The sequence below is a fragment of the Scyliorhinus canicula genome, chromosome 4, assembly GCF_902713615.1.
Source record: "Scyliorhinus canicula chromosome 4, sScyCan1.1, whole genome shotgun sequence".
In the NCBI taxonomy this organism is placed as follows: Eukaryota; Metazoa; Chordata; class Chondrichthyes; order Carcharhiniformes; family Scyliorhinidae; genus Scyliorhinus; species Scyliorhinus canicula.
The window spans coordinates 31814573-31840747 of record NC_052149.1 but is presented as its reverse complement, the minus strand read 5'-3'; positions in this window follow the sequence as shown (position 1 = coordinate 31840747).

Here is a 26175-nt window from a genome sequence, read left to right as displayed (position 1 = left end):
ACTCAAACCTGGCCCCAAACCGCCTCACAGGTACCTGTCAGCTAGAAACCACCAATACTCTGGTGGATATCCAATCTCCATTAGAATCATGGAATCTCTACAGTGCAGAAGGAGACCATTCGGCCCATCGAGTCTGTGCTGGCCCTTGGAAAAAGCACCCTACTTAAAACCACGCCACCACCCTATCCCTGTAACCCTACCTAATATTTTGGGACGAAGGGGAAATTTAGCATGGCCAATCCACCTAATCTGCATATCTTTGGACTGTGGGAGGAAACTGGAGCACCTGTAGGAAACCCATGCAGGCACGGGGAGAAAATGCAAACTTCACACAGACAATAACCCAAGGCCGGAATTGAACCTGGGTCCCTGGAGCTGTGAGGCAACAGTGCTAACCACTGTGCCACCATACAGCACCTCTACATTGCTCCTCTACTTTAAAGATTGACTGGGGTCCCAGCAGTGACCACCATTTGAACCTGGCACTCTTCGGCAGCCAATATCAGTGGGGTTGCTTTTCCTACTGATTGTTCTGATGGTGGACAGGAAATCCCACCCTCTAAAAAACCTTGCCCTATTTTGAACTTTTATTTTCTGTCTGATTCTCTCTCAATCCAATATTTTGCTCCCTCTTTATTTCTCTTTTGCTGTTGGTTTCAGAATCCTTCAACCTGATTGGTTAAGGAGTTGTACATTTGTTTGCCTTATTCACACAGATCCCACTAACCTGTAGCGGGCACCATGGCCATTGTCATCTTGAACTGCCAGTAACTTGCACAGCTGAACCATAAGGAATTGAAAATAATCTTGAAACTAAACAAGCAAGAGCAAGTCGAACAAATAGCCAGGGTTGTTTGTTCAACAACAATGTTAGGGCCATTATTCCAGGATTTCCATGCTGCTGTTAAACTTTAAAATAAAAAATTGAAGAAATATTGAGCAAAACCATATTTTATTCTGCACCAAAGATGGTCTTCTAGACTTTCATTCCCCTCTAAGATTATTCTGAACCTGATCTGAAATTTAAAACCTTGGGCGCGATTCTCCGCACTCACGACGGGGCGGAGAATAGCGGGCGGCGCAAATTTTTACGGCGACGCTGGTCCGATGCCCTCCCGCTATTCTCCCCCCCCCCCCCCCACGCCCACCCCCCGACACGAAACGCTGCTCGCCGTTTTTTTACGGCGAGCAGCGATTCTCCCCTGGCCGATGGGCCGATTTCCAAGGCCTTTACGGCCGTTTTCACGATTTTTAATACACCTGCTATACCAGTTCGTGAAAACGGCCGCAAAGTGCCGTCCTGCACAACCATGCCACCAATTGGCACGGCCGCACCATGGCAGAATCGGGTCCCGGGAGGGGTTTGCGGAGGCTGCCGTGAAACACGGCCGGTTTCGTGGCAGCCTTCACGACTCTCCGCCTTTGCGGATAATCGTGCCCATTGTTTTTGGATTAGCTGATTGAATTAAGCATTAATGATTAAATGAGCTATGATTTCACAAGCAAATTGGCCCTTCTTTCATTTCTGCCAACCTTGAATTTTTTTGTAAGGGTGGGATAATAGCTAAAAAAAAGAAATTGTTTGTGATTAGTCTCTCTGCTTCATTGTTTTGTGTCTGCTTTTGGCTGATATTAGGAAACATAGCGTTATATGTTGCATATTGCAACCAGACAGTGATAATTCTGCTTCCAATATCTTCATCTATCTGTGTGAATAGATGCGAGAAGCAGGCCTGAAATAGCTTAATGCAAAATTGTCTATAAAATGAGCCTGGTGCTGCTGATGACAAGAATCACGATAATGGTCAGTGTCTTGCTCGTGGGCCACAGAGTCACAAATAGCAACCAGGTCAGTTTCAGGGCCAGAGCTGATTGGGAGGCTGGAATAACTTCCAGAGCATGCTATCCACGGGTGCAATGAATGATTGGTAAATTAACATGTTGTCACTGCCATACGACACGTCAAAAACTGCCATCCTTATAGTTTGGATACTTGCTTTACTTGTTTGGCATTCAAATGTGGTCCAGGAGTGAATGGAAGGATTATGATTAGCATGAAGTGACTGTGTCAGTCCTGAATCGTACAAAGTACCAGTAGAACGTGCACTCATCCATTATTTGGTCCATGTGCCCACATCTTGTGTGATTAAGACCAAGAAATTCTTTACGGGGACATGGAGACTGGAAATTTGCAATAAACTTTCATAGCAAAGCCGCTGATGCTGGCTGCTGCCTCCGATACAGAGAAGACTACTGCATTATGCTCTCTGCTGTGCTTTCAATGTTGCCAAATGGGCTGATTTGTTGTTCCTACCCATCAGGCACAATGCCTCAATGCCAGGCAGCATGTTGATGATTGTTATTAAACATTCTGTTCAGTGTTCAGAGCGCCTCCCAGCTTGGCAGCAACAGGAGATGGTTTCTCCAGGAATCCAACTGAACCGCAGCTGAGGCCAAGCAGAGGATCGGTCTGACACATCTCTTGTCAGGGGCATCCATTTTTGGCAACCGTGCTTTGATGTTTAATGCAGGATGTTTGTTTCTGCATTTTGGGAATTAGGGTACTTGTAATTGAATGAAGCTCTTTAGCAGTGGAACTCTGTGCACAATTTTTACTTAGTTCTGGAATACATTAAGAAGACAGTCCTCTGTTCAGCATTGAACAAAGTGAATATCTAAAAAAACAAATGCAATAATCTTCTCTCACACTCACAATTCCAGGTGCCTTGCATCAAAGATCAATGCCACAAGAGGGAAAGACTGCAATCAAAATACATTTGTAGTCGCATTTATTTCAACTACATGCAATTACCTCATTGTTAAATGTCGAATTTATCTCCACAATTGTAATGTAGTCCAAGTGAAATTAAAACTTTCAACACTCATGTCTAAAGTGCACAGATGTAAGCACATCTGGTGCACAATTGGTTTTCACATCCATCCATTCTTGAATGTATTATATATTCCAAATCCATGCTCCCTGCAAATCCATGTTTGAGTCCCCCAGGTCAGGTTTCCTTCAGTATTACAGCATCAAAACAGCTCGAATCAAAGCAACATTGTGATTGTGACAGAGTCGACAACCCTATCCTCCTCTGGTGGCTCTCTGGCATTATCTGGCTGAGTGGCAAAGCTCTTGCTAGGTTCCACCGTTACCTATCAAATTGTGACATTTTCCTCCTCCATACTGCTACCTCTAGAGTACCACAAGCATTTGTTTTTGGCTCTCTGTTATTACTTAACTACATGCTGCCCCTCAGTGACATTGTTCGCAGACACCAGCTTCCTTTTGTGTTCTGTCGGCACAGAGTTCTGCCTCTCCAACACATCTCTCTACTGCCTCTTTGTCATCAGACTGCTTTCACAGCATCTAGTCTTCACTGAGTGATGAGCCATCAATTGCACGAGAGACGAGTTGCTATACAAAAGTTAGGCTTTAATAAGCTAGAACTTAGCCCTGTGGTCGACTACAATAAAATGGACGACCGCCGGGCGTTCTGACTATTTATACCTCGGTATGGAGGCGTGGTTAACTCAGCCTCTCGACCAATCGGAGAGCCGTCACATGACTGGTCTCAACCAATCGGTCGAGAGGCACATGACCGACCAGGGCCAATGGTAAGCCGGTGTTCTGCACCAATGGCAGACAGCTATGCAAATTATACCACCAGACTGAGCTGTCACATTCTCCAGTTAACCATTGAGAAGACTAAAGCCCTCGGGTGGGATCCTCCATTTGGGAGACCCCGCGCCCAGCTGAATCGCATAAGTTTTACGATCCCCTTGCAGTCGTAAAAAGCGATGCAATTCAGCATTCCATGGCATGCAAATTTTTGCCTGGTGTGGAATAGGAGGGATTCCCAGGGAATCCTGCTATTGGGCAGCCACCTTGACTATCAATTTAATAAGCCGATAGCGAGAAAATGCCACCGGCAGCCCCCGCACCCCTGCACCGCAAATTGGCCTCAACCACACCCCCTGTGGGGGTCTCCATATCACAGGGGACCCTGTGGGGGTCTCCCTACTACAGGGGTCCTGGGGAGGCAGGTCAAGTCAGCCCCATACTTCGGGGGGGGGTGATGGTATCCAGGTAATCTGGGGTGTGTGGGCTGCTTTGCGGTCTGGGGGTACGGGGGGATGGGCGCAGATGGTCTTGACAATCAAGTCCTTGGGTATGGTGGAGCTCGCTGTGGGCCAAGGGATGGAGAATCCTGCCCCTCATCTTTGGTTTCATCCATGACATTTACACTATTGCTACCCATTTAATTCCTTCTCTGGCGATTGTTTCCAGCTATACCTCTTTGTTCGCAATCTTGGTCAAGTTGAACTTCCATGTACACTTCATCACAAAAACTACCGAATTCCATCATCCACTCACTCTCTAATTCAGTGCTGCATATCTCAGTCATATTTTTGTCATTTTGTCACACCTAGAACCCGCTATTTCAATGTTCTACTAACCCGCCTCCCTCTTCCACTATCTACAAATATCGGCTTATCCTAAATTCTACTGCCTGCCCCTGTCCCATTTACTTCACACTTTGCTGTCTGCTGGTTCAGTTTCTCCAATTCTCATGAAACATGGTGAAATTCCATGCCCTTACCCCTCCCTATTCGGTCACAGAGTCAAAGTGGTGCAGAAGGAAGCTGTTCGGCCCTTGACGCAAGCTCTCTGTGGAGCACACCAATCAGTCCCATTCCCCAACTCTAGTCCATAGCCCTGTAAATTTATCTCCCTCATTCCATTGAAATCAGTCATCGTCTTCACTTCAATGCAACCCCATAGGCAGCAAGTTCCACATCACTGCAATGTGTGTAAAAAAGTTGTATCTCACATATTCCCTCTAAAATCTGAAATCTGCACCATCAAGTAATGCAAACAGTTTTCTTCGTCTACCTCACTTGAACCTGTCATATTCTCTTGCACCTCTTTTAAATCTGTCCTGAATCTCCTTTGCTCCCAAGAAGAACTTCAGCTTCTCTAACCTAACTGCAGTTAAAATCTCTCATCTCTGGAAACATTCAGGGAAATCTCTGCTGCGCCCTCTCAAGGACCCTCATTTCTTTCCTAAATTAGAACTGAATGTGGGGCAGCATGGTGGCGCAGTGGTTATCACTGCTGCCTCACGGCTCCGAGGACCCGGCCCCGGGTCACTATCCGTATGGAGTTTGCTGATTCACCCCGTATCTTCATGGATATCTATAATCCCCATAATTATGTATTCTCATGTATTTTCTTGTATTTTCCTGAATTTTGTTTAATTCCCTTTTCTTCCATGTACTGAATGACCTGTTGAGCTGCTTGCAGAAAAATACTTTTCACTGTACCTCGGTACATGTGACAATAAACAAATCCAATCCAATCCAATCCAATCCAAAGATGTGCAGGGTAGGTTGATTGGCTGCGCTAAATTTCCCCTTAATTATAGTATCATAGAATCTACAGTGCAGAAGGAGGCCACTCGGCCCATCAAGTCTGCACCGGCTCCTAGAAAGAGCACCGCACCCAAGACCACGCCTCAACCCTATCTCCACAACCCAGTGACCCCAGCCAACCTTTATGGACACTAAGGGCAATTTATCATGGCTAATCCACCTAACCTGCATCTTTGGACTGTGGGAGGAAACCGGAGCACCCGGAGGAAACCCACGCATGCACGGGGAGAACATGCAGACTCCGCACAAACAGTGACCCAAGCTGGGAATCGAACCTGGGACCCTTGAGCTGTGAAGCAACTGTGCTAACGATAAAAAAAAATTGGGTTCTTTAAATTAAAAAAGAACTGAATGTAATTGTGGCCGAAGCACAGCTTTATACAGGTTCAGCACAACTTCCCTGCCTTTGCACACAATGGGCGGAATTCTCCGCAAGGCATGACGCCGTTGTGAAACCCGGAGAGGTTCACGACGGCGTCGGAGGCCGCTCCTTGCCCCCTATTTTCCCCCCCGTGGGGTGCTCAGAGGGCCGTGCCGTAAATCTCGGCCGCGGGGCCTTGTCGCTGGCGTAAAGGCCCGGCTCGACGAGAATGACGCGGCCGGCACGCCTAATGTCATCAGCCGCGCATGCGCAGGTTGGCCGGCTCCAACCCACGCATGCGGGGCTGACATCACGACGGCTGACGGCTCAAACCCGCGCATGCGCAGTTGCCGTCTTCCCATCCGCTGCCCTGCAAGACGTGGCGGCTTGATCTTGTGGGGCGGCGGAGGGGAAAGAGTGCGTCCCTTTGAGACACCGGCACGACGATCGGTGGGCACCGATCGCGGGCCAGTCCCCTCCCGAGCTCGGTCGTGGTGCTCACTCCCCTCTCCGCCCCCCACAAGCCACAAAACAGCTTTTGGCGCCATGTTCACGCCGGCAGCGACCAGGTGTGGTTGTCGCCGGCGTGAACCGGTTGGGAACGGCAGGCCGCTCGGCCCATCCGGGTCGGAGAATCGCGGGTCGCCGTTTTGGGGGGGGTGGGAGAATCACGGGGGGTGCCAGAGCGGCCCTCCCGCGATTCCCCCACCCGGCGTGGGAGCGGAGAATCGCGCCCAATACCTCTGTTTATTAATAGGAAGCTTCACAACACTCGGTTAAAGTCCAACAGGTTTATTTGAAATCACAACTTTTGGAGTGCTGCTCCTCCATTAGGTGAAGTGGAGGCAGGTTCACAAACACAGCATAGAAAGGCATAGGCACAATTGTCAGGTAATTACTGACTGGAATGTGAAGGATGGTTGTAATGTGAGTCGTTACAGAAAACTAAGATATACAGGTATCTATTTATTTGATCAAGGACCCTACATGTTTTGCTAATGGCCTGTCACCTTCAAAGATCTATGCAACTGAATGCCTCTATCCTTGGGCGGAAATCTCTGTCGTCCCTGGGCCGGCGTCAATCCCGCCCCCGCCGTGTCCCGTATTTTCCGCCTCCTAAGATTCGGCGGGGGCGGGAATCGCGCCGCGCTGGTCGGCGGGCCCCCCGTGGCGATTCTCCGGCCCGCGATGGGCCGAAGTCATGCCGCTGACAGGCCTTTCCCACCGGCGTGGTTTAAACCACCTCTGGCACCGGCGGGATTGACGGCGCGGGCGGGCTCCGGGGTCCAGTGGCCGGGGGGGGGGGGGGGGGGGCGATCTGACCTCGGGGGGTTCCCCCACAGTGGCCTGGCGATCGCGATCGGGGCCCACCACCAATTGGCGGGCGGGCCTGTGCCGTGGGTGCACACTTTTTCTTCCGCCCCCTCCATGGCCTTCACCATACACATGCGCCGGTATGACGTCAGCAACCGCTGATGCTCCGGCGCATGCATGGACTTCCGCCGAAGGCCTTTTGGCTCTGATTGGCGGGGCGCCAAAGACCGTTCGCGCTGGTCGGCGGAGCGAGAATCACTCCAACGTGGGCCGAGCCCCTAAAGGTGCGGAGAATTCCGCACCTTTGGGGAAGCCCAACGCCAGAGTGGTTCACGCCAGTCCGTCCCGCCGGGACTCCCCGCCCCGCCCGGTGGGGGAGAATCCCGGCCCTTATGTCCATGTACATTCTTTAGAATGGTGCCATTTAGTCCATATTACCTGACCCTACCATCTTCAGCTACACGGTCAGAAGACCCCTCAGTTACTGATGTAGTCTGTATGCATATGCAGCAAGACCTGGACAATACTCAGGCTATTAACAACTGGCATCATTGTGTGTTTTTGTCCAAAATGTTTTCATGTTCCACAAACACTTCAGGCATGTACCCGAGGCAAAATATTTAATTGTATAGCTATATCTATTTCATTTCAGTTTTGGTCATCAGTTATGAAGACTGATTACCTCCCTTATGAGCTATACTTCTTCCAATGGTATCTAATAGACCCCATTGCTCTGTTTTATAAATCAGTCTTGAGTTGTTACCAATTTAAAATTGTCCTGAAGTGAGTGAGGAAAGGAATAAAGAGAACTTTATTTTCATTCAGGGAATGATAGCATAGTGATAATGTTACTGGACTAGTAATCCAGAGGCTGGGTGTAATGTTACAGAGACAGAGGGCTGGATTTTATGGCCCGATTTTGACGGTGGCACATAAAATACGAGGGGTGGTACATCCATTGCTGCCCACCCCCTCCCCCAAACCATTATATTGGGCAATTGAGTTTGATAATAAGTCAATTGACCCAAATTTCACACTGCCCATTCCTTAAAACAGGTGGAGTGGGTGGGTGGGAGAGCACAGCCACTTTAAGAAAAGGGGTTTTGGAAAGGCGGGATGGAAGGGAAGGCAGAGCATCGGGAGGTGTTCTTTGTGCATTGGGTGCACCACTTCCCAATAAGTGACCCTCTTTTTGTTTCTGACTGCCTTGCCTCCAAGCACTGCCCCCCTCCCCCCAACACCCCTCTCAAGGCTGCTTGATCCTCTCATACTAAAAGCCTTGGACTTATCTGGATCCAGGGTCCTTCAGATTTCTTTGTGAGCCTGCTGGCAGTGCCAGCAGTACCCACGAAACTGTTTTGCGGCTGCTAGAATTGTGAGAGCTGCTGGACAATCAGATTAATTGGCAGCTCTTGAGGGTGGGTCTTCCTCCCACTGAGGGACAAAAGCCCCTGTGATGATTGTCCCTTTAAGGGCAACACAGCAGAGTAAGGGTCACCTGACCAGGGTGACCAATCAGGATTCAGAATGTGGTGAGAGAGGCTCCTAGGGAAACATTTGGGGAGCTAGCTACAGCCATGAGGTTGATGTACAATTCTTATTAATAAGTGTGTTTTGTGTTCACTGATGAAGTCTGTGAAAATGCAACTTTATGGTCCCACTCTCGGGCTGTTTAGCTCCCTGGTAATGTATGATTGCTGCAAGGTGGGCTTTCTTTAGGTCCGTCGGCTGCCAGCAGACTCTTGCAGTGGGATGGGGGTGCGGTGGGGGTGGGGGAAGATGAATACTTACCATCCCTCCACGCCTCGCTCCCCCACCCCACCCTGCAGTGTAATTCTGGCCAGGAGTTGAAATCTCACTGTAGTATCTGAAATTTTGATTTAATTAACAAATCTGGATCTGGATTTTTGTTTATTGTCATGTGTACCGAGATACAGTGAAATGTATTTTTCTGAGAGCAGCTCAACAGATCATTAAGTACATGAAAAGAAAATACATAATAGGGCAACACAGGGTACACAATGTAACTGCATAACACCAGCATCGGGTGAAGCATGCAGGGTGTAGTGTTATCGAGGTCAGTCCATAAGAGGGTCATTTAGGAGTCTGGTAATAGCGGGGAAGAAGCTGTTTTTGAGTCTGTTTGCGCATGTCCTCAGACTTTTGTATCTCCTGCCTGAAGGAAGAAGTTGGTAGAGTGAGTAAGCCGGGTGGGAGAGGTCTTTTATTATGCTGGCGCTTTCCCCAGGCAGTGGGAGATGTAGATGGAGTCAATGGATGGGAGGCAGGTTTGTGTGATGGACTGGGCTGTGTTCACGACTCTCTGAAGTTTCTTGCGGTCTTGGGCCGAGCAGTTGGACATGCCGAATTTCCTTAGTTTCCTCAGGAAGTATAGGCACTGTTGTGCTTTCTTGGTGGTAGCGTCGACGTGGGCGGAGCAGGACAGATTTTTGGAGATGTGTATTTGAAACTGTTATCCATTTCCACCTCGGCCCCGTTGATGTTGACAGGGGTGTGCACAGTACTTTGCTCCCTGAAGTCAATGACCAGCTCTTTAGTTTTGCTGAGGGATTGAGGGATAAATTGTTGTCGCTGCACCACTCCACTAGTTTCTCTATCTCCCTCCTGTATGCTGACTCATCGTTATTCGAGATCTGGCCCATATGGTCGTATCATCAGCAAACTTGTAGATGGAGTTGGAACCAAATTTTGCCACGCAGTCGAGTGTGTACAGGGAGAGTAGTAGGTGGCTAAGTACGCATCCTTGCGAGGCCCCGGTATTGAGGACTATTGTGGAGGAGGTGTTGTTGTTTATTCTTGTTGTTGATTGTGGTCTGTGGGTTAGAAAGTCGAAGATCCAGTTGCAGAGTGAGGAGCCAAGCCCTAGGTTTTGGAGCTTTGATATGAGCTTGGCTGGTATTATGGTGTTGAAGGCAGAGCTGTAATCAATAAATAGGGGCCTGATGTAGGAGTCTTTGTTGTTGAGAAGCTCTAGGGATGAGTGTAGGGCCAGGGAGATGGCGTCTGCTGTGGACTGGTTGCGGCGGTATGCAAATTGCAGTGGAGCAAGGCGTTCTGGGCTTATGGAGATGATGCGTTTCATGGCCAACCTCTCGAAGCACTTCATTACGATGAAAGTCAGGGCCACCAGACGGTAGTCATTGAGCCACGTTGCCTGGTTTTTGTTAGAGATATCTAGGTGTACAGGTCCACAGGTCACTGAAACGGACAACACAGGTGGGGAAGGTAGTCAAGAAGGCATACGGCATGCTTGCCTTCATTGGCCAAGGCATTGAGTATAAGAATTGGCAAGTCATGTTGCAGCTATATAGAACCTTAGTTCGGCAACATATGGAGTATAGTGTTCAATTCTGGTCGCCACACTACCAGAATGATGTGGAGGCTTTAGAGAGGGTGCAGAAGAGATTTACCAGGATGTTGCCTGGTATGGAGGGCATTAGCTATGAGGAACGGTTGAATAAACTCGGTTTGTTCTCACTGGAACGACGGAGGCTGAGGGGCGACCTGAGAGAGGTCAACAAAATTATGAGGGGCATAGACAGAGTGGATAGTCAGAGGCTTTTCCCCAGGGTATAGGGGTCAATTACTAGGGGGCATAGGTTTAAGGTGCGAGGGGCAAGGTTTAGAGGAGATGTACGAGGCAGGTTTTTTACACAGAGGGTAGTGCGTGCCTGGAACTCGCTGCCGGAGGAGGTGGTGGAAGCAGGGACGATAGTTACATTTAAGGGGCATCTTGACAAATACATGAATAGGATGGGAATAGAGGGATATGGACCCAGGAAGTGTAGAAGATTTTAGTTCAGACGGGCAGCATGGTCGGCACGGGCTTGGAGGGCTGAAGGGCCTGTTCCTGTGCTGTACTTTTCTTTGCTCTTTGTTCTTATTCTACCTCACTGCACCAAATTTCCAAGTTCCAAATTCGCACTCCGGCTGTGCCTCCTTCACTTGCGCAAAGCTTCGGCACTTCTGGCTGAAGATCGTTGCAAGTGCTTCAGCCTTCTCTAAAGCTATGGGATTAGTGCTCGAGTAAACAGTTGGTCCAAACACAATTGTCCAGAGAGCTCCATGCTGTAAAACACTATAGTTCTTTACTTCAGACTTATTTGGAAGCTCTTCTAAAGCCACGCAACCCTGGAAAAAAGATCACTGAGAAGCTACTGCTGAGCATTCTGCCAAACAAGTCAAATATTCTCTGTAGTTTAGAGAAATGAGAGTTAATATAATTGTAATGCATAATCTTACAGGGCTTGAAGGTGGATACTGAGAGACCATTTATCTGGTTGGAGAGTCTAAAAAAACGGGTCATGGTCCGAGGATAAGGTGTTGCCGATTTAGCGCTGATCTCAGGGGAAATATCTTCACTCATGAGGGTTACAAATCATTGGAATTTGTTACCCCAGAAGATTATGGACCCTCAGTTGAACATATTCAAGGCTGAGATTGATAGGTTGTTGGATACTAAAGGAATGAAGCAGTATCGGGAAAGTAGAGGCATATGTAGAAATTTAGCCACGATCTTACTAAATGATGACGCAGGTTCAAGTGGCTGGATGGTCTTCTCCTGATCATAATTCTTAACTTCTTATTTTCTCATTTACAGGATGCAATCCTGTGTCTGGCTATAATGTTAACTTTTTCATTTGGTAGCACTTTTGTTTCATATCCATTTGGTTGTGAGCTTAAGCTCCATTCTAGGAATTGAACAGATAACATAAGCTGACACTTCACTGCTGATCACTGAGGGAGTGCTGTTGAGTAGGAACTGACACTCTTTGAACCAAGATCTATCAGCATGTTCCATTGGTTCCTTTGAAATTTTAATAGTCTATGGCACTAATTGGAGAAGAGTAAAAAGTCCTCTCACTGTGGTAGTTAACCCATTCCTTTAGCTAACACCAATAAAATATTAACTCATCATTCATCTCACTACTGCTGCTCTTGTGTGTAAGATGGCAGCTGTGGCCTTATTTTCTTCCCGCTGCTGGACACCAGAGAATGAAGCTGAGTCCCCAGGTGCTCACAGATTCTGGAGAGAGCATCGATGCACATTTCTGTCCATACTACTCACTGCTAAAGGGTTATGTATGCTGCGGGTCACAGGGTCACCATATAGTTGCCTTCTCATTTCACGCCAGCATTACATTCTTGCCTGGTCAATGATTGGAACTGCCTCAAGGGACAATTAAGGCTGCAAGAAGCTGCACCAGACTCACTTTCCACAGACAAGATTTTTAGCCTTTGTCTCTTGTTGACGAATCTAACAATGGAAAGAATTACCTCCAATTTTCATCTATTCATGGCGATGGGTGCCACAGCAGGTCTGATAACTGCTGTAGAACAAACAGTTGGATGCTAGATTCATTAAGTCATGGTAGTTATTCTAGCAGACATTGGAAAAAATGCTATGATAATTTTAATGCCTGACATGACATGTCTTTATGAACATAGATTGGTCAAATATCTTTTCATTACAAGGCTGTCAGTCAGGGAAGTGGAATATCATCGGGGTACAAACGATGATAACGGGCAGAATTTATCATTGAAAATGTACTTTTATGTTATCGTGGAGTTCCATCTCTCCCAGGCCCCATCCTTCCACATCAACAACAAAAGAGCCTCAGCTTACAGATTTTATCCGGGAGCATATTAAACTTGAAGGCGTTACACACACAAATGTGTGCAGCCCAATGACATTTTAAAGTAAGATTACTGCTTGTCTGATCAAGCAGCCTTGACGTACGAAAAGCTGCACCAAAAGTCCTCCTCCAGTGGGGAATTATTATCTATGTTTGTCAAAGTAATAGGAACGGTAGTATTAGCAAGCAACAACATTGGGTGCTTCCCAATAGATTAACTACTCCCATATTCAGCTTTGCTGCTGAAAATATCACAATACAACTATATAGGGGCAGCACGGTAGCATAGTGGTTAGCATCAATGCTTCACAGCTCCAGGGTCCCAGGTTCGGTTTCCGGCTGGGTCACTGTCTGTGCGGAGTCTGCACGTCCTCCCCGTGTGTGCGTGGGTTTCCTCCGGGTACTCCGGTTTCCTCCCACAGTCCAAAGATGTGCGGGTTAGGTGGATTGGCCATGCTAAATTGCCCGTAGTGTTCTAAAAAGTAAGGTTAAGGGGGAGTTGTTGGGTTACGGGTATAGGGTGGATACGTGAGTTTGAGTAGGGTGATCATTGCTCGGCACAACATCGAGGGCCGAAGGGCCTGTTCTGTGCTGTACTGTTCTAAATTCTAAATCTATAAAGAATGTGCCGGATCAGACCAACTTTTGTATAATTTCCCAGTACAACAGCCCATGGCTGAATCAGAATATGTCGATGTGCTGTTTTCTTCTCTGGCCACATCCCTATTCAGTAATGGGTTGAGCCAGGACAACAGCTTTCACGATGGTCTCATACACCCACCAGAGAGAGATTTTCCACACATCAGCACATTTCTCTCATGCATTTAAAACATAAAGGTTAGTTGTGGCAAATTATTCTTTTCAGAGAAGAATAAGTCTGGATTGGATTGGAGGTCCAATTGATTGGAGGTCTAACATTCAACAATTAAAATTGCAGTACATAGAATTTTACTGTGGCTGGTGTTGGACAAGCTTTGACAAAGAGTCATCCAGAAGACTCGAAACATTAGCTCCCTCCTCTCTCTGCAGATGCTGTCAGACCTGCTGAGATTGTCCAGTATTTTCTGTTCTTGTACAAAGCGATTTTGGTAGTGGTCATAATAGAACACTGGCAAACCATAAAATGTCTTATACCTCTCACCTAATTGATACAGTTGACACACACCGAGGCGCGTGAAAATCTTTTTGGTAGTGATTCAACGTAAAAGTTAAAGAATTTTGCCACCTGGGAGATCCTGGGTGAGAACGCAGTCGAGGAAAAGTAAACATTCGGAGGTGCAGCAGAACAGTCCACAGTTACCAGAGAAAATATGGGAATAAGTGTCATTTCAAAGCAACCTCACACCCTCAGACGCAACACAAAATCAACAAAGGGAGGGGATACTTTGGAAATTTGGACATCGTGGTCTGGATTTTCACGGTCCCAGTTGGGACCAAAATGGTGGCAGGACTGGGGGAAAAGTGGCAGCCAGATGCCTGGCAACCTGGAAGTCCCGCCTCCATTCCCACTGCTAGTTATTTTCACTGGCATGGGAAAGGTGGAGATCTCTGCCTCCTGCCTCCTGTTGTTTCGAGTTGGCACCATTTTAAGAAAAATGGCCAGTTCGGATCTCTTTAGATTTTCATGGAGGCAGCCACAATCAGGAAGGCCCCCTGGTTTATTTACACCTGATGAGTGAGGTTAGTCAGAGTGTTTCTGTGTTCTGTAATCTGAGGTGCAGCTCTGTCACCTATCGTTAGAGCTGGCAGAGCTTTGATAGGGGGGAATGTTTTCCCAATGACTTATTCGGGGTTTTTTTTTATTCGTTCATGGGATGTGGGCAACGCTGGCTAGGTTAGCATGTCTTGCCCATCCCTGAGGGTCAACCACATTGCTGTGGGTCTGGAGTCACATGTAGACCAGACCAAGTAAAGACAGCAGATTTCCTTTCCTAAAGGACATTAGTGAACCAGGTTTTTACAACAATTGGCAATGGTTTCATGATCATCATTAGACTTTTAATTCCAGGTTTTTATTGAATTAAAATTTCACCATTTGGCCTGGTGGAATTCAAACCCAGGTCCCCATGAGGCCTTTGGGTTACTCATCCCACGACAATATGACTACGCCACTGCCTCTCTTGGAGGGGCTGCAAGGTATTATTATAGGGTGAAAGTAAAGACTTGGTTGGGTGCATGAAGAGTGAGGTTGGGTGGGTAAAGTAATGGTATCATTCTTGGTTTGAGAGCATTGAGACTGTGCTGGGATCTGGCAGAATGAAGGTCAGCAGTCTGAGGGTCGAGCTATGGATGTGGTTCGCAGCATGGAAGGAGACCTCAATATTTGGTGGCAGAGAGGCAGTCTATGTAGTAATTACAAACACCAAGAAAAGCTGGCATCCTTGGCTGCTAAGCGGAGCAGGACCTAAAATTGGGTAACATGGCGGGGTGCCATGTCTGTCATCTGTCTGCCTTGTCTGTGTCCATCGGGTGGCCTGCCTGCCCTTGCATCAATTGTGGCTCGCCACTTAAGGGCCTGCTCCTTCCACATCTGGTATTTTACCAGTGGCGGGAAGGGGGTCCATGTCACATGGCAGTAGTCCAAATATAAACCTCAGGGGCCTGACTGAGGCTTTTCTGTGGAGAAACATCTTCTTGTTTTGGAAGCTAGTGCCCTATGGAGGCCTCTTCCAGTGTTATGGCAATTCCCATTTGTCCCCTTCCGGCCTCCCAATCCTGGCACCCCAACGCCTCACCACGTTTTCCTGACTGCTGGGCCAGGCAAAGCTGCACTGACTTAACATTCATTTGGTCTCCTCCGTGGCTCCTTGGTGTGGTACTGTCGCAATGCCAGCAGCGACCAAGGTGGCACGGCCAGGACTGGAGAACTGTCAGCCATATAATTGGCCGGCAGCTTTCAGTGGCAGATATCTTCCCAAATAGGGGTTGTAGCAATGATCTCAGGCAGTTAACAGCCTGAGGACCATTAAATCCGGTCATGGATTCCCTATTGGGTGTAGGTGGGCTCACCCTCAAACTTTCAGCCAAGAGGAAACACTCTGGCCATCATCTGGCACATGAGCATTGGTGCATATTAAGGATTAATTGTTTCTCACTTATTATAAGTGCAGATAGGTAGTTGCAAAGGTGAGATAACGACGATGAGGTCTAAGTATTAAACTTGCCGATCTTGCAGCATTATACAGCTGGTTGTATGGTATTGCATCTTTCTTTACAATAGCCCTTTGGCTTACACATCATCACTGTGGAGCTAAGACATGACATGAAATCTAACAACATTCACCTCTACAACACAAAATACATTTTTCTTCATTGCCTCGTAAACACAACTTCATGTGTCTATTATCTTAGAATTAAAAGGATCAATGAATTTGAGTCACACATTTCTGTTAAATTTTCATAGCCTTTCTACCTTAATAGCAGGATAACATTACCTATTGAATTCATATAAATGTCAGATTATTGTGTAAGAGTGCAGTAGATGACGACTTTATTGATCTTGGCTATAGAGCAATCTATTGATACACTCCACATTTAGTTATTAGGGGGACATTTGATCGCCACTTACCTTCACTAGAATGGATTGGTTTAGGCACTTTGATTGACATACAAGCTCCATGCTGAAAAGAAAATGAAGATTTACAGCAAGCCTTTTTGTGGTACCTGAATCACAATGGTTTGCGGTCAGTCAGCTGGGGTTTTGTTGTGTAGATTTACAGGCCAAGTGATGATATAGAAGCATTGAAAAAAGAAACCTTTTCAATGTTGAACCCATCAGTGGTCAGAGTAAATACAATGTAGGACTTCTCCCACAATTGGGATGCAGAGGGGGGAATCACCCCAGGGGGATGAGTTCCCTCTGGCAGAGGCAATCCAGAATTAGCAGCAGATATGCGCTGTTCTTATAGATCCTTGTAAATAAACCCTTGGTTGTTCACTAATGAAGTCAGCGAAAGTGAATAATTAAATCTGGCGATGGGGATAAATTATCCTGACATTGCATTTGGCCCAACACCCATGATCATCCTGTTCCAATCAAAATCTAAGCAAAAGAATAAAATATATATACTCACCAGAATTCCTGTCTTTGGGAAAATTGACTCAACTGACTCCTCCATGAAGGGCTGGACAGAATACGTCAAGTGCCTTGGGTATTATTTCCAAGAAAATAAATTAGGGGAGGAGGCAAAACGCAAAGCAATTTTCTTCAGTGTTTGTGGAACTCAGACCTAGGACATTATTCGCAGTCCCAAGACCGCCCGATTCCAAATCATTTAATGGGCTTGCAGATTTAGTGAAGGCTCAATTGAAACCTCAACTATCAATCATACTCCAGAAATAGTTCAAATTTACTTCGATGGTGAGAGCCGCAGGAGAATTCATCACGATTTACATTGCTAAACTGAAGTAATTGTCAGAGTATTGTGATTTTGGAGCCACCCAAAATGAAGACGGAATAAAGAGAACTTTATTTTCATTCAGGGAATATTAGTATCGTGCAAATGTTACCAGACGAGTAACCCAGAGGCTGGGTCTAATGATCTTAAGACGGGGTATAGATATTATCGCCTCCCCGGCCAGGTACCTTATTGACGATGGCACATAAACTACAAGGGGTGGCACCTACCAATTAAAAAAAACAAATTATTGGGCAATTGAGCTTGGTAACAAGCAAGGAGATGGGCAGATCGGAGAGGGGAGAGGGAGTGCTCAGCACTTTAAAAAAAAGTGTTCTGGAAAGGCGGGATGGAAGGGAAGGCACAGCATTGGGAGGTGCCCTTTGGGCATCGGGTGCACCGCTTCCCAATAAGTGATCCCCTATCTGTTTCTGGCTGCCTTGCCTTCAAACCCTGCCCCCCCCTCCCACCTTCCTGTTATGGAAATGGAATTTTGTCCTTCATTGCTAGAGGGATGAAGTTTAAGACTAGGGAGGTTATGTTGCAATTGTATAAGGTGTTAGTGAGGCCACACCTGGAGTATTGTGTTCAGTTTTGGTCTCCTTACCTGAGAAAAGACGTATTGGCGCTGGAGGGTGTGCAGAGGAGATTCACTAGGTTAACCCCAGAGCTGAAGGGGTTGGATTATGAGGAGAGGTTGAGTAGACTGGGACTGTACTCGTTGGAATTTAGAAGGATGAGGGGAGATCTTATAGAAACATATAAAATTATGAAAGGAATAGATAGGATAGATGCGGGCAGGTTGGTTCCACTGGCGGGTGAAAGCAGAACTAGGGGGCATAGCCGCAAAATAAGGGGAAGTAGATTTAGGACTGAGTTTAGGAGGAACTTCTTCACCCAAAGGGTTGTGAATCTAGAACATAGAACAGTACAGCACAGAACAGGCCCTTCGGCCCTCAATGTTGTGCCGAGCCATGATCACCCTACTCAAACCCACGTATCCACCCTATACCCATAACCCCCCCCTTAACCTTACTTTTATTAGGACTCTACGGGCAATTTAGCATGGCCAATCCACCTAACCCGCACATCTTTGGACTGTGGGAGGAAACCGGAGCACCCGGAGGAAACCCACGCACACAGGGGGAGGACGTGCAGACTCCACACAGACAGTGACCCAGCCGGGAATCGAACCTGGGACCCTGGAGCTGTGAGGCATTTATGCTAACCACCATGCTACCCTGCTGCCCCAAATCTATGGAATTCCTTGCCCAGTGAAGCAGTAGAGGCTCCTTCATTCAATGTTTTTAAGATAAAGATAGATAGTTTTTTGAAGAATAAAGGGATTAAGGGTTATGGTGTTCAGGCCGGAAAGTGGAGCTGAGTCCACAAAAGATCAGCCATGATCTAATTGAATGGCAGAGCAGGCTCGAGGGGCCAGATGGCCTACTCCTGCTCCTAGTTCTTATGTCTTATGTTCTTATGTTCTCCCTCGGCTTCAAGATCCCTCTCTGTCCTAAAATCCCAGGATTAAACTGGATCCAGTGTCCTTCAGATTTCTCCCTGGGCCTGCTTGCAGTGTCAGCAGAACCCACTAACCGGTCCTGCTGCCGACAGAACTGCTGAAGTTGCTGGCCAATCAGATTGACCTCCAGCCCTTGAGAATGTGTTTTGTTCCCACTGAGGGGCAAAGGTCACCGTGGTGATTGTCCCTTTAAAGGCAACAACAAAGCAGCGTCAGGGTCACCTGATCTGAGTGACCAATTGGGACTCAGAGTGTGGAACGACCCCAAGGTGACAGAGACTCCTAGGCAGAGACATTTTGAGAGCTAGTTGCAGCCATGTGGACGTTGTACAATTCTTATTGATAAAAGCCTTTTGGGCTTGAATCTGGGTTAAATGGAAACAAAGTCCCACAGTGAATGCATTTAGCCACATCACTGAGAAACACATGGCTGATCAACATGGCTTGTGTTATCTAAGGGGCCTCAGTGGGGTACATGCGGCCGAGGCCGCACAATGCCCCTTCTTGTACATTGGGGAATTCCTGCGAGCACGTGTAGCGAGAGGCCCCAAAAACAATCCCCGACCACGCCCCCCATGGGAGGGAGCCCCCCCCCCCCCCCCCAACACATCCCCAACGCCCATGCATGGCACCCCCAGCCCAATCACGTGCACACAAAGAATGGCTGCTTGGCACTTTGGCAATGCAACCTCGGCACCTTGGCAGTGCCAGGCTGGCTTCCAGGTGGCACTGTCAGGGTGCTTGGACACCACCCTGCCCAAAGTGTATGCAACTGGGGGCCTCTGATCCCCTGGGGGCCCAATGGGTGACATCCATCTATTCCCCATTTATGGTGACCAGGACTGATCAGCACTCGCCCGAGATCTCCGAGGCGAAGGGGATGAATCCCAAAGCCTGAGGTACCTTGGGAGTCACATTAGAGTGAGACTAGCTGTCTTGCTCTAACATGCAGATTTGCGAAAATGTGATCCCTTCCACAAATGGATGAGATTTACATCGCAACGTCTCGCGAGATCGCATTGGATCTCATAAGGTGTTGTGAGTCAGGCAGATCATGGGAGCGGGGTCTCCTGGATTTTATCGGCCATGCTACACCGCGGCGAGCTGCTTTTCAGGTGCAGCGTGGCCGTTGGATCGCACTCTTTGTGTTCGCGAATGAAGTTTGTGAAAGTGCATCTTTACATCTGCCAATGAAGATAAATAATAATAATATAATCTTTATTAGTGCCACAAATAGGCGCCTGTTTGGGTAGGAAACCCACACAGACATGGGGAGAATGTGCAGACTCCGCACAGTGACCCAAACTGGGAATCAAAACCGGATCAAATTATCCTGACACTACGTCGAGAACCAGGAGCACGAGGTGGAGCTGGAGCTGCTGAAGGAGGACAACGAGCAGCTCATCACCCAGTACGAGCGGGAGAAAGCCCTGCGGAAGCACGCCGAGGAGAAATTTATTGAGTTTGTGAGTGTCCTGTTTTAATCGAAGTCTAAAGAAGAAGCACTCACCTCTTTAGGTGAATAGTCGCAATTGATACCTTCATGGAGGACTGGCCACAATACGTCGAGCTCTCAGGCATTATTTCCAAGCAATTGAAATAGTGGAGGAGGCAAAACACAAAGCAATTCTTTTAAGTGTTTGTGCAACTTAGACCTATAACCTTATTCACAGTCTTACAGCCCATAAGTGCGCCTGACTCCAAATCATTTAGTAAGAATGTGGATTTAGTGAAGGCTCAATTGCAACCTCCAGTATCGATCATACTCCAGAGATTCAAGTTTAATTCAACAGCAAGAGCCCCAGGTGAATCGATGGCAACTTATGATGCTAAGCTGAAGCAGTTATCAGAGTATTGCGATTTTGGAGCCACCCTGAATGACATGTTATGGGTCAGTTTTGTCTGTGGCATGAGCAATGGCGCTATTCAATGCCGAGGTCAACATAAATTTTCAATGGAGATAGCACAGGCCATTGAAAGTGCTGAAAACAAGACCTGTAGAGTGCACAAAATGGTGGGAAACTGTAACCAGACATAGAATAAAATCGCCAAAGCAGCAGTGAAACGGGAAACCATTTCAGCCACCAACAAAACAAAAAGGTACAGAATAAGCAATCAGTCAATCATGTTTAATGTTAAGTGTTATGAATATGGAAGTACTCACACTCAAAGGGCATTTGATAAATCAGTGCAGAGCTAAATCAAGATTGCCAAGTAATCAATCAACCAAGATGTTACAAGTTGCTATGCGGGAGAGCCTGGCACCAACAATTCTGGCATTCCTTCTGTGTTTAATCAAAAAATGGGCAAGTCAGACCCCATTAATGTAATGTACCGGTAAATGGGAAGCCTCTTTTTATAAAATTGTTCATGAGATGTGGGTGTCACTGGCTGGGCCAATATTTATTGCCCATCCCGGAGGGTATTTAAGAGTCAACTGCATTGCTGTGGGTCTGGAGTCAGATGTAGGCCAGACCAGTTAAGGACGACAAATTTCCTTCCCCAAAGGACATTAGTGAACCATATGTTTTTTGCGACAATCGACAATGGTCATCATTAGACTTTTCATTCCAGATTGTTTTTTATTGAACTCAAATTTCACCATTTGCCATGACAGAATTTAAACCCAGTCCCCAGATCATTGCCCTTGGTTACAGGATTACTAATTCAGCGTCAGTACTATACGCCATTACATCCCCTTAAAGACGGAGGTGGATACAAGGGCATCAGTCACTGTGATGGGTGAGCATATATTTCAGTACCTAAGTGAGAGAGTCCAACCATTGAACTTGGAGAGCATTTCTGGCAAACTGAAGACTTGACTCATATAGGAGAAGCAATAAAAATAAAAGGCACCACAATGGTATCTGCCAGCTATGAACAACAGTCTACACATCTCCCAGAGATAACAGCGATGGGTGAAGGACCAAGACTTCTCAACCGCGATTGGCTCAAGAAAATCAAACTGAACTGGGCCAAGACTTTTCAAGTGCGGGAAGGGGGATTGCCCGAGCTGATGAGAAATATGAGAGCATCTTCTTCGATGAATTAAGCAAAACCAAAGGACTACAAGCTAAGATTTATGTAGACCTAGAGGTGAGTCGTCGATTCTTCAGGGAAGATTGGTACTAAATACCTTATGAGACAAAATGGATACTGAGTCAAACAGGTTGGAAGAGCTACACATTATCCAGTCAGTTCAGTTCTCAGAATGGGCAGCACCTATCGTCCCCGTGTTGAAACCAGACAAGACCATCTACATTTATGGTGATTTTAAACTAATAGTTAATAAGGCTACCAATTGGATAAATATCCAATCCCGAGAATTGAAAACCTGTATGCAATGCTGGCAGGAAGTGAATCTTATACAAAGCTGGATATGAGTACCAGCAACTCGAATTATATGATGCTTCCCAGGGGCATGTCGCAATACAATCACATAAAGGCCGATTCCAGTACCCGTGCCTAACTTTTGGGGGTATCTTTAGCACATGCAATAGTCCAAAGGGCAATGGAGAATTTGGTACAAGTGTTACCATGGGTTATAGTATACCTGGATGATGTTCTTATAACTGGATTGACAGATGCTAAGCATCTAGCAAACATAGAATAGGTGTTAAAGATATTTCAGGAGGCTGGTGTTTGCCTTAAGAAAGAGAAATGCACATTCCAAGCAACTGAATGACCTACTTGGGGCACCATGAAGATGCACAAGCATTACATCCCTTTGGAAGATAAGATCAAAGTGATAAAGCAGGCCCTTGTCCCCACAAACACAACTGAATGCAAATTGTTTCTGGGCATGGCAAACTAATATGGATAATTTTAACCAAACCTATTGGCGGTACTGGCTTCCTTGCATATTCTGTTCAAGAAAGGCGTTGTTGGTTTTGGAAGGCTCCCCATGCGGAAGCTTTCAACAGAGTAAAGCAATTGTTGTATTCCTCAAACCTGGTGGTACACTTCGACCCATCTGATATTAACCTGCGAAGCCTCTCCGTATGGTGTTGGTGCAGCATTGTCCCATGAGATGGACAATGGCTCTGAAACATCGATAGGGTAAGTGTTAAGAACCCTCTCAGGTGCTAAAAAAGGCTACTCACAAATCAAGAGTATTAATAGTCTTCAGTGTCAAGAAATTCCACCAGTGCTTACATGATAGACATTTTACCATCGTTTTTGATCACAAACCACTTTGGGCCTCTTCAAAGAGGATAAGGCTTCAACGCCAATAGCATCGGCAACAAATTCAACAATGGGCATTAATTCTGTCTGTCTATGAATATGCTATCAGGCACCAACCTGGGATCCACATAGCGAATGCGGATGCCTTTAGCCGCTTACCCTGGTAAGAAAGTATCACTTGTACGCCAGTACCACAAGAAATCATCATGGCATCAAATGTTTTACACGTTGCCAGACTCGGCGAAGCAGATCAGCAAATGGACCAAGCGAGAACCACTTCTGATCAAAGTGAGAAACAAAATACTTGTAGGATGGGTAATTGAGCCAGTTTCTGAGGAAATTAAACCATTCTTTGCCCATAAGAATGAATTGAATTGTTAGGATAGCATCATACACTGGGGAGCAAGAGCAGTCATTCCTATACCAGGCAAAGAGCCGCACCTCACTGAATTAAACAGCACTCATCCTGGCATCCCAAAGATGAAGATGCTTGCCGTTTGAGAGGGAAAAGCTTGAATCATGTGTAACAGTTTTACAATTGAGTAAAGGTAGCTACAAAGAGATGAGGCCAGAGTTGATTAGAAGGGGAGGCTAGCAGGGAAGACAATGGAACAGCAATGGCATGAGTTTGGGGGAGGGGTTATTCGGGAGGCACAACAGAAATTCACCCCAAGGAGAAGGAAACATGTCGACGGGAGGACAAGGCAACCATGGCTGTCAAGGGAAGTCAAGGACAGCATAAAGAAAGCAAAAGCATGCAATGTGACAAGGATTAGTGGAAGCCGGAGGATAGGGAAGCAGAGGAAACTAAACAAGCAATAAGGCGGGCGAGGGAGTGCATGCTTGACAAATCTGTTAGAATTCTTTGAGGATATAACGAGGAAGTTAGACAAAGGAGAACCAGTGGACGTGATCTATTTGGATTGTGACAAGATGCCACACAGGAGGCTGCTGAATAAGATAAGAGCCCATGGTGTTAGGGGCAAGGTAGCGGCATGGATAGAGGAGTAGCTAACTGGCAGACAGCAGAGAATAGGGATAAAGAGCTTTTTTTCAGGATGGCAGCCGGTGACTAGTGGTGTTTTGTAAGGGTCAATGCTGGGACCACAACTATTCACAATATACATTAACATCATGGAAGAAGGAATTGAGGGCATTGTTGCTAAGTTTGCAGATGATAAAAAGATATGTGGATGGTCAGATAGTGTTGAGGAAGCAGGGAGGCTGCAGAAGGACTTGGGCAGGCTAGAAGTGTGGGCAAAGAAGTGGCAGATGGAATACAATGTGGAAAAGTGTGAAATTATACAATTTGGTAGTAAGAATAGAGGCAGAGACTATTTTCTAAATGGGAAAAGACTTACGAAATCTGAAGCACAAAGGGACTCAGGAGTCCAAGTTCAGGATTCTCTTAAGGTTAACATGCAGGTTCAATTAGCATTTAGGAAGGCAAAAGCAACATTAGCATTTATTTGAAGACGGCTAGAATACAAGAGCAGGGATGTACTGCCGAGGCTGTGTATGGCTGTGGTCAGACTCCATCTGGAGTACTGGAAGCATATTCGGGCCCCATATCTATGGAAGGATGTGCTGGCCTTGAAAAGGACCCAGAGGAGGTTCACAAGAATGATCCCTGGAATGAAGGACTTGTTATATGAAGAGTCGTTGAGGACTCTGGATCTGTACTTGATGGATTTTAGAAGGGGCGATCTGATTGGAACTTACAGAATACGGAGAGGACTAGGTGGGGTGGACGTGCAGAAGATGTTTCCATGAGTGGGAGACACTGGAACCCAAGGACACAGTCTCAGACATGAAGGGATCATCCTTTAAAGCAGAGAAGAGGGGGAATGTCTTCAGCCAGAGGGTGGTGAACCTGTGGACCTCATTGCCGCAGAAGGCTGTGGAGTCCAAGTCACTGAAGACAGAGATAGTTAGGTTCTTGCTTAAGAGGGGATCAGGCATTATGGTGAGAAGGCAGGAGAATGGAGATGAGAAATATTTCAGCCATGATTGAATGGCGGAGCAGACTCGATGGGCCAAATGGCCTAATTCTGTACCTATATCTTATGTGTGGTGTTGTGGTATTGATCTTGACATCGAGAAGCTAATCAAGCAATGCAAACAGTACCAACTAAAACAAATCCCACTGCACCTTTGGAAATGGTCTGGCCAGCCATGGGTACAAATCCATATTAATAATGTTGGTCCGTGGGGCAGTAAGGTGGCGCAGTGGATAGCCCTGCTGCCTCACTGCGTGGAGGTCCCAGGTTCGATTCCGGCTCTGGTCACTGTCCGTGTGGAGTTTTGTGAGGGTCACAAAGAATCCAGCACGAGTTGAAGGATAGAAAGAAATAATATTTATTTACAATAACTTATGTATACACAGCAGCAGCAACTTCCCTTGCTGCCCACTCTCCTCTAGTCGGTTACAAACTGGCCAGCTTTATTTATGCAGCGAATCTGCTAATAATTTCTCCACCCCCTCATTGGGGAACCTCATACTCCCAAAGGATTGTGGGATTGCCATTAGTCCCCAGCCAGTGGTAAGCAGGCCTCCCCCCCAAAGTCCAAGGAATCCACCGAAGACCCTGGCGAAGGAGGGCGTCTGGACTCGTTTTGCCGCAGGCCGGACACCATTTGCACGAGGCGCTGGATCGGGTGGCGCTTCCGTGATGAACAGCGTAACGGTTGTACATCCATGGCCTGTGGGCCCGAGGATTCCCCCTCTAAGGCGTCCAGTGTCTCCACCTCGGAGTTGAAGTCTGCTGCCTCCGTCACCTCGGCGTCTCTATCTCCACGTGGTCTGCCACGACGTGCGCAGGCTTTGATTGCGGCACTAGAGGAAGATTGTGAGGAATACTTTCCACTGTGTCTGGTCTCTGTGGCTGTAGAAATGAGCTCTGGGGGCAGGGAATCTTTGGAAGGGATGGTCTTCAGGACCGAACGTAGTCTACATGCTTGCGCTGGAGCCGACCCTGGGCTTGCACCTGGTAAGAGATAGGGCCCGTATGCCGAAAGATTACGCCAGGGACCAACTGTGCACCACCAGCAAAATTCCAAACGAACACTGGGTTACCGGGCGCAAACTGCCGAATCGGCCGGTGCCGAGAAAAACCATGTCCCTGCCGTTCTTGTGTGCAGCGTACTTTTGCGCCAATGTCCGGGAAAACCATGCTAAGGCAGGTGCGAAGTCTCCGGCCCATTAGGAGTTCTGCGGGAGCTACCCCAGTCACCACATGTGGGGTGGTCCTATATGAAAACAAAAAACGAGCCAGTCTCGAGTCCATTGACCCAGAAGAC